The sequence below is a fragment of the Panthera tigris genome, chromosome X, assembly GCF_018350195.1.
Source record: "Panthera tigris isolate Pti1 chromosome X, P.tigris_Pti1_mat1.1, whole genome shotgun sequence".
Lineage (NCBI taxonomy): Eukaryota > Metazoa > Chordata > Mammalia > Carnivora > Felidae > Panthera > Panthera tigris.
Window position 1 is genome coordinate 115,272,887 of NC_056677.1, and position 10,347 is coordinate 115,283,233.

Here is a 10,347-nt window from a genome sequence, read left to right on the forward strand (position 1 = left end):
CTACAATGAACGTGTGGAGAAGAAACTATAATCACGCTCATTTTACAAATGAGGAGACGGAAGCCCAAATAGGTGAACTGGCTAATGTAAGGGCACCCAAACAGTGAGGGGTAGAGCTGTGATTTGCACTGAAGTCTGTGCACTCCTCAAAGGTGTGCTCTTTTTGCCTCAGCTTGAAGAATGCGTAGGATCTCAATGCAAATCTCCATCTTGAAGTTAACGGTGAGTAGACAGTACACGTGAACAGTTCTGTTAATGGGCTTAACTGACCCTTATAGAACACTCTACCCAACAACGCTGGAATAACACTTTGTTGAGGACGCGTGAAATATGGACCAGCACAGACCATATTCTGGACCATACAATGAGTCTCAATAGGTTTAGAAAAAGTCAAGTCATACAAAGTATGTTCTCTGATCACAGAGAATTGAATTAAAAATCAATGTTGGAGGGGCGCTTGGGTGGCTCAGTCATTGTGCATCTGACTTCGGCTCAGGTCACGATCTCACGGTTCGTGAGTTCAAGCCCCACTTCAGGTGAGCACGAGCCCCACTTTGGGTGAGCCCCACTTTTCTCTCTCTCGCTCTCCCTCTCTCTCTCTCCCCCCTCGCTCACTTGCATCCTTTCTCTCTCTAAAAAAAAAAAATCAATGATGGAAAGATCTCTTGAAAATCCCTAAGTATTTACACACAAAGTAACATATTTTTAAATGAACCACGGATCCACGTAAGAGTGAAAACATATGGTATCTGTCTTTCCCTGTATGGCTTATTTCACTTAGCATCACACTCTCCGGTTCCATCCACGTTGTTACAAAGGGCCATATTTTCTTCTTTCTCATTGCCACGTAGTACTCCATTGTGTATATAAACCACAATTTCTTTATCCATTCATCAGTTGATGGACATTTAGGCTCCTTCCATAATTTGGTTGTTGTTGAAAGTGCTGCTATAAACATTGGGGTACAAGTGCCCCTCTGCATCAGTACTCCTGTATCCCTTGGGTAAATTCCTAGCAGTGCTATTGCTGGGTCATAGGGTAGGTCTATTTTGAATTTTCTGAGGAACCTCCACACTGCTTTCCAGAGTGGCTGCTGTATGGAAACCAATTTGACAATAAATTTCATATATTGAAAAAAAAATAAACGAACCACGGGTTAAAGAGAACTCAACAGTGCAATTAGGAAGTAGTCTGAATTGTGCACATGAAAATACAACACGTCACCATTTGTGGGAAGCTGCTGAAGAAGTAGCTATGGGGGGATTTATATAGCACTAAATGCCTGTAGTAGAAAAGAAGGTTTCAAATGAGTAGCCTCAGTTTCTTCCTTAAGAAACTAGAAAGAAAGAACAGGCATGCCTGAGTGGTTCAGTCTGTTAAGTGTCTGACTCTTGATTTTGGCTCAGGTCATGATCTCATGGTCATGAGATGAAGCTTTATGTCGAGCTCCATGCCGAGGGTGGAGCCTGATTGGTATTCTCTCTCTCCCTCTCTCTCTCTGCCCCTCCCCTGCTTGCATTCCTGCCCTCTCTCTCTCAAAATAAATAAATAAACTTTCTTTGTTTTAACTAGAAAGAAAGACCAGTAAGCCTAAACTGAGAAGAATAGAAAAATATATCAATAGAACAAAATAGAAAAGGGGTTGGCAAACTTTTTCTTAAAGGACCAGACAGTAAATGCTTTAGGATTTACAGTCTCTGTTCCAACTACTCAACTATTCTGTTTTGGCACAAAAGTGGCCATGCTTCAAATGAGTGAAGCATATATGAGTTCCAAAAAAAACACATAAATATTTATTTACGGACACTGAAATCTGAATTTCATATAAGTTTCATGTGCCATGAAATATTTTTCCTTTTATTTTTTCCATCATTTAAAAATGTAAAAACCATGCTTAGCTTGAAGGCCATATGAAAACAAACACATGAGAAAAAAATCATTGAAGGTACGTGTGATAATTCACGTCTCTACAGAGATTTAAATATAGCCACGTTAGCTTGGAGGAGTTTTAGGTAAGGCCTTCGAAAGTACGAGGTAATGAGAAGGGCAGGAGAGAACAAAATGAATCGCTGACTGATAAGGGGGCCGTAGGGAATGACTTGGAGGGAAAACTCTCTCTCTGCCTAACGGGTCAACAGAACTGAACATGGGGAGAGGTGGAGGGGTGGTAGGTCAGTTTGGGAAGACTCCTTAGGAGGTGTTAAGGAAAACCCCTTTCTCCAACCACAGCATTTTGGCCTTTCCAGCATCCTCCCTCCCTACCGTCTCCCCATGGAAATGTCAGGAGCAGGGCTTTGTGATGGTGAAGCCATCACAGGGCTGCCAAAGGCTGGAGTAGTGCCTTGATAACCAAAGATAAAGGGTAAGGTTCTCCGTCGCTCTTTGGATGAAGCAATGAGGGTACATACAGGGAGGGTAGAACGCCTGGGGTAAACCACCAGGAAACATCAACATAGCACAGATATGGACCAACCAACCACAATTGCTCCAGAAAGGAAGAAGAGAAGGACTCCATGTCAGTGCAGATGCAGAGACAGTGCCAGGGTCAGATGACCCTACCCATGTTCCTCTTTGTCCTCATTGATGCCTCACCCGAGTCCCCTCCTCTGTCTTTGCCTGGCACACACTTCTTCCTCAGCCTGTACCCCGTCTTATGAATCTTCCTCCCCACCCAGTCTCCATCCTCTTTCCCAAAACGAACGCCCTCTGTGCTTACTTTGTTGCACTTCTGGGTGCAAAAGACAACCACGTAAGCAGAGACGCCCCTGCAAACGTGTGCAGCCAAAGCACCTGTTCAAGAAACCACAAGAGCAAAACAAGGCCAACAATATTCATCTGTTATCATATATTGAATAAGGAACAGAATCAGAACCAAGAAATCCTGGAGAACTCCACCAATCCACGTAATTCCCTGTGCCTAACGAGGCCCAGAGACCTAAAACGATGTGTTGTATCTCCAGAAAAGGCCGTGGAGAAATGGTTAACCTTGTAGACACCAAATCTTACCACCTACAGAGCATATACAGTAGGAGTGACGATTAAAATAAAATCAACGAGATTGGAAAAGAGAAGGGTTTCTGTTTCTCTGTGAAGTCTCTGATGGCAGGGAGGGAAAGAAGGGGAGGAGCTGGTGAGTGAGAAGGAAGGGACGTGGGGGCCTGCAGGGTTGGGGGCCAGATCAGCAGGTCCGCAGTCAGCCAGAAGAGAAGGAGAAGGTCGGGGCTGGGCATGGGAGGCACATTTCCTCAGCACTTCTCCCCATGGGCAAGTAGGAAAAAGGACTTGGTGTTTCTGTGTGTGTTGGGGGGAGGGCCCAGATGGGTTGAGGCTGATGTACGTGGGATGACAATATGACAAAGACACTCTTCCCCGAAAGACGACAAAGTCACCTCCAGGCCCCCTACCTCATAGTGCTGTATGTTGTACCCCACCCGGTGCCGTAAGCAGCTACCAACAGATGCTTGGACTGTTTGTGTACCTTGGCTATTATAAACAGGGCTGCAATGAACATAGGGATGCCTCTGTCTTTTCCACTTAGTGTTTCCCCCCGCTTTGGGTAAATACCCACTATTGGAATCACTGCATCATATGGTATTTCTATTTTTGACTTTTTGAGGAACCTCCATACTGTGTTCCACAGTGGCTGTTCCAATTTACATTCCCACCAATAGTGCAGGAGGGCTCCCTTTTCTCCACGTTCTCACCAACTCTTGTCATTTCTTGTCTTTTTCACACTGGCCATTCTGACAGGTTTGGGGTGGCATCTCGTTGTGGTTTTGCTTTGCATTTCCCTGATGATGAGTGATGTGGAGCATCTTTTCATGTGTCCCGGTCATCCGTATGTCCTCTTTGGGAAAATGTCTGTTCAGGTCCTCTGCTCATTTTTTCATTGGAGTTTTGGGGGTTTTGGTGTCGAGTTGTGTAAGTTCTTGATATATTTTGGATAGTAACCCCTTATTGGATATGCATTTGCAAATATCTTCTCCCATTCAGTAAGTTGCCTTTCTGTTTTGTTGACGGTTTCCTTTGCTGTGCAGAAGCTTTTCACTTTAGTGTAGTCCCAATAGTTTCTTTTCGCTTTTGTTTTAGGGCACTTTCTTATTAAGAAGCTTGGGATGGTGAGCATCTGGGTGGCTCAGTGGATTAAGCATCTGTGTCTTGATTTCGGCTCAGTTCATGATCTCACAGTTCATGAGTTCAAGCCCGGCATCGGGCTCTGCCCTCACAGCGTGGAGCCTGCTTGAGATTCTCTCTCTGCCCCTCTCCTCTGCTTGCTCTCTGTACCTCTCTCAAAATAAATAAAAAATAAACTTAAAAAATGAAAAACAAAACTAATAAAGCTCACTTATAAAGCTACAGTGATCATGGCAGTGTGGTATTGGCAGTGGGATAGATACATTGAGTGATGGAACAGAATAAGGAAGTCAGAAGTGGACTCAAACAAATGAGCCCAAGTGATTTTTGACAAAGACACGAAAGCAATTCAACGCTATTGTCCACATATGATATTGGAACACTCGGACATCAGTAGGCAAAAAAAAAAAAAAAAAAAATTAATATCCACCTCAAGTTGACCCTTCATGCAGACATTAACTCAGATGAATCACAGACTTAATTATAAAATGTAAAATGGTAAGAATTTCAAGAAAAGACACAATAGAAATCTTTGGAATCTGGGGCTTAATCAAGACATTTTAGACTTGGGGGGGTGCCTGGGTGGCTCAGTCAGTTGGGCATTCGACTCTTGATTTTGGCTCAGGTCATGATGTCACAGTTTGTGGGATCGTGTCTCAAATTGGGCTCTCTGCTGGCAGTGGAGAGCCTGCTTGGGATTCTCTCTCTCCCCCTCTCTCTTCCCCTCTCTCTCTGCCCCTCCCCCACACCCTCCCTCTCTCTCTCTCTTTCATTCTCTCTCTCTCATACTGTCTCTCCAAATGAATAAATAGACTTAAAAAACAACCCTAAAACATTCTGTTCTGGAAAAGACCCCATTAAGAAGATGAAAAAAAAAAAAAAAAACAAGCTACAGCCTGGGAGGAAGTATTTTTTGCAACCGCATAGCTGACAAAGGACTACTATCTAGAATGTCTCTCAGAGCTCACCAGTAATAAAAATAACAACAAGAATTCAATTAGAAAATGGGCTGTTATAGAAAGAGAGTTCAAGTGTACTTAGTAGCTGCTGGTAAGAAACCAAAGCCGCACGAAGGAAAAGTGCTCTCTTAGGCAGACATTGCTTTAGTTCTCTAGTGAGAAGAACCTTTCTGCCCACATACGGATGAGATGCCCAGGGTCGTTCTGCGATCAGTGAACAGCCCTAACTGAGAAAAACCACGCTGAGAAAGCAGATGAAAACCAAGCTGAAAAATTTAACATCAGCATTCAGTTCTGCAAATGCTGGGCAAAGTGTCTTAATTCTTTTGATTTACACTAGAGACTATCATGTTGTATCTTCTTATATGGATCACATGAATCATAATATAAAATTATGTAAACGGTGACCACAGTTTTGAAGCAAAGATTTGAAGTCGTCTGCCAAATGCAAATGGACTTAAAGGCATAGCGAGCTTCTGAACTCAGGACCAACGTTATATACAGTGTTACACTCCTTTGTGCATGCATGGTGGTGTTTCTTGAGCGTCCACTAACGCACATATTTGAATTTTTATTTTTTAAAACATTATAATTTTTTTAAGTTTATTTATTTATTTTGAGAGAGAGAGAGAGAGCAAAAGTGGGCACAGGGCAGAGAGAGAGAGAGGAAGAGAGAGAATCCCAAGCCGACTCCGAACTGTCAGCGCAGAGCCCCATGCGGGGCTCGAACCCACGCACCGTGAGATGGTGACCTGACCTGAAGTCGGATGCTTAACTGGCTGAGCCACCCAGGCACCCCCATATTTGAATTTTTAAAGACGATTTTTAATTTATCTAGACACTCATTTGCATGAGTGAATGAATATATCTCAAAACAAATTCTGAAGAATGTTTAGTTTTCAGACTGGGTGGCTCAGTTGGTTAAGCGTCTGACCCCTGATTTCGGCTCGGGTCATGATCTCATGGCTCAAGAGTTCGAGGCCCACGTTGGGCTCCACACGGGCAGTGCAGAGCCTGCTTGGGATTCTCTCTCTCTGCCCCTCCCCCGCTCGTGCTTGCTCACTCTCTCTCTCTCCCAAAATAAATAAATAAACTTTGAAAAGTCCTAGGCCAGGCTTGACCACCAATTCCTGATGTGATCTTGATGAAATCCCTTCCCCTTGCTGGGCCCGCATTTCTCATTTTTACGAGGAGAGGTTTGGACTAGAATATGCCGTCTCTGGCCCTTCCATAGAATTCTATGAATGTGTGTGTGTGTGTGTGTGTGTGTGTGTGCGCGTGTGCGCGTGCGGACGCTTCTTTCCATTTATCTACTTCGACGCTTCTTTCCATTTATCTGCTTCAGAGAATAAAATTGCTTTAGCACTTGGGGTATATAACCCAAGCCGTTACATTTAATCTCTGCACAACTAAAGAAACACTCTTTCCTATATGTTTAGATACAAGTAAAAGAAAAGACTGAATAAATTCCATGGTCAATTACATGGTCACAAGAGTAGAGGCTCTCGGAATTTGGCAGCTACTGGTAGGTTCAGAGGATGTTGCTGAGAAGCAAGAGTTTTAGCAGGTAGTTTCCCTATCTACTGACACCTGGAAGGTTTTGCTAATATTTGCGACAAAAATAGCGTAAACTGTTCAATTTAACAGCCCCAACTGAAATGAGATCCTGGGATTTCATGGACCTGCTAGATTCTAAAATCATCATCTACGACGTGCAACCATGTCTGTCTTGATTTCAGTCTGGCCTTGAGTTGTTAGAACAGCAAGTGACTCGCTAGGTGGCTGTGAGGGGTTGAAGCTTAGAGGGGACACTGTTGGTGGAGTTCTTACTCCTGACCGGTGTTTTCTAGCACCCTCTCTCTGAGGGGCCTAGGTCTATGGAAGAAGTTGACTCTTTCTTCCCTGAAGAGAACTTCCAACAGTGCCTCCAGAGACCGTCTTGGAGAAGGAGCCCCGGCCTCTGTCAGGCCCTCGCCGTCTGAGTCACGTCTTTTTAGAGCTGACGTGATTCCTTTGGGTTAGTGTTCAAGCTGAAATTCTGGGTCCTGAGTCAAGGGGCCTAAGAGTCCAGTGTGCTGGTGACTTTATAGTGTGTGGGTAGAGAGTTCGGTATGGATACGAGCAGAATAAGGTTTGAATGACATGTGAGGAATCCCATGGGTACAAGTCCAGAGGTAGGTTATATAAATGCACAGGATTGGAAGGTGAACCGGACTAGAAATCGGTGTCTCCTTCACTCTATTGTCCAAATGGGGGAAATAAAAATATAAGTAGGTAACTCCTCAGTGATCAGAATTAGCTTTCTTTGATTTTTTAATTCTAAGTGGTAATCCCGGTGTAGTATATGTGTATGTGTATGTGTATGTGTATGTGTATGTGTATGTGTATGTGTATCTATATCTACCCCCGTATATGATATATACCCACTATATATGATAAATATGTTACGTATTAATTTATACATAGAAGTTATTATCATTATATACATAAATAAAACTGGGCCTATCTACCCCCATGGAATAACAGCCAGGAAGGCTATGTTGGAGGACAGAGTCAGGATCTAACAGTACCAGCTGGACTGAGTAGCTAAATTAAATAATATGAAATTTAAGGTGAGTCGGCCCCGCAGCGTGCTTGTCCAGGGACTTCTGGACTGGTGAAAATTGCTCTCTAGACTGGGGAAGTGAGTTCTACCCTGCTCTGTGCTAGTCAGACCCCACCCAGGAGGACTAGCGTGTTCTGTGCTGGCTGGTACGCTGGGCTGGTGGATGTTGCGAATGTTTGTGAGGAGAGACATCAGAATGCCCAAGGGGACCCAGAACCATCTACATGAGAAACAGCTGAGAGGAGCGAGAATGAGTGATCTGGAGATGAACAACCTTAGAGCACAGGGCCGCCCTGGAACAAACGGGGAGTGGACTCTGTAAGTCCCAACTGGGAGCGGGTGGAAGGCACAACACAGAATAACGAGTAAGAGCTTCCCTAATAGGGGACGCATTGCCCCACAAGGTAGTGATTTGTTCATCCCTGAAGGTACTCAAGCTGGCCATCCACCTGACGGGACACCGAAGAGGAGACTCAAACGTGACATGGATGTGACTCTGAGATGTGTGGCACATGACGCATGATACTTCGGAACAGGTGGCAATAGTAGGGTGTCTCCCCCAGGACATTCACGCGTAGATGTCTAGATGTATCGATATATATTTCAGATGTAAGATTTGGCAGAAAAATACGGGGTACGTCATCTTACCAGAAAAAACACAGAGACATCCTATGACGTTCTCAGATCCAAAGAAGGTAGAGTGAGGCTGACGGAGGCAGACGTGGTGGCCAGTTTTTTAGCAAGCACAATCTTGTACGATACTCTCTTGCGGGGGCGGCTTACATCCTAGTCTGCTGGGCTCTTTCAATCCTGGGACCTTCCATCCTCCCCAAATGTATGGCAAGCGACGTGCTGACAAGTTTGAAGAAAGTGATCAAAAGTAGATTGAAACTCACTGTCGACGAGAATGTTCCTATGTGTGGCTAAGTTGAGGGACATCTGAGAGTTCAGACATCAGGAATTGCTCCGAGTAAACAAGTTCCAATCCCCTGGGAAATTGTCTTTCAACCTCCTTTGTCCCCGAGAAACGTCCATCAAAGACTTGCTGTAGTTCTGGGTCTTGTCCTGCGAACAGGTATCCCCTTCAGACATGCTAGTTATCAGCTTACTCACCAGTGGAAACATTCTTTGTTTCCTTTTTCCCATTTTTATTTATTTTGGTGGGGGAGGGGCAGAGGGAGAGAGAGAATCTCAAGCAGGCTCCGCCCCAGGCTCTCATGACCATGAGATCGTGACCCGAGCAGAAATCAAGAGTTGGACCCTTAACTGACCGAGCCACCCAGGTGCCCCTGAAACACTCTTTGGATGGAAATAGTAATTTATGCTGGTGGCATATGATCTTCTATTTTCTGGGGATGACTCTTTAAATGTTTCTGTATCTTGGGGCACCTGGGTGGCTCAGTCAGTTGAGCATCAGACTTCGGCTCAGGTCATGATCTCACAGTCTGTGAGTTTGAGGTCTGCATCGAGCTCTCTGCTGTCACCACAGGGCCCACTTTGGATCCCCTGCCACTCCCCTGCTCATGTGTGCATGTGTGCTTGGGTTCTTCCTCTCTCTCTCTCTAAAATAAATAAACATTAAAAACTCTAAATGTTTCTTTATCTCTAGGACTTTTCCATATCTTCTGTCCTTTTTCATTCCAAATGAGTTTTCAGTAAACATGTCTTTACGATGAAGACACAAAAGAGTGTTTTGTAAGATTGGCGAAAGTAGGGTTTTTTCAGACAAGGAGGGTACGTAGCATTTTTTTCAGACCGCAGGAAAGTTGCGGGACCGTGGTTGATCTATGGGGACTTAAGCTAGAGCTAGTCTTTTTAGTCTCCATTTTTTGTTTACTTCTTTACTCTGTTGGTTTAACTCTCTCTTAAAGACATGATGAACAGAATAGGGTGTGATAACGTCTGGAACATGGTAGAAAGTGGGTCGAAAAAGAAAAGAGCGGTTCTTCATTCTGTAGCAATGCTACTTAATGAGCGAGCCAATCACTGTGGCTTTCAGACACCGTTAGACCCACAGGGAACCTTAGGGAATATCTCATACTGCCCCCTGATTTTACATCAGAGACCCAGAAGACAACTGACTAAGTTCACAAGAGCTAATGAAGGGCAGACCTCAGGTTGCCCAATGGCACCACAAACTCCACCCCCAATATAAAGAAATCACACATTTCCAATAGAGCAGGCCAATGACTCTATCAAGATTTGCGGTTTTTTTTTTTTTTTAACGTTTATTTATTTTTGAGACAGGGAGAGACAGCATGAACGGGGGAGGGTCAGAGAGAGAGGGAGACACAGAAGCTGAAGCAGGCTCCAGGCTCTGAGCTGTCAGCACAGAGCGCGACGCGGGGCTCGAACTCACAAACCGTGAGATCATGACCTGAGCCGAAGTCGGACGCTTAACCGACTGAGCCACCGAGGCACCCCAGATCCCATTGTGAATGTTTGATGACTGGCAGCTTTTAAGCCTCAGCACTCCCTTTCCATTGCTCCCTACGGCTGGTCACGCTGACAGGAAAGCCTGGGAGCCCCCTCCTTTAGGGCCAGCAGGAGAGCCAAACCACACGAGCCCCTGCCCACACATGGGAGCCCTCACTTCCACCCATCCCCAGCCACGATAAGACCCTGCCCAGTCTCCTCTCCTTGCTCTCT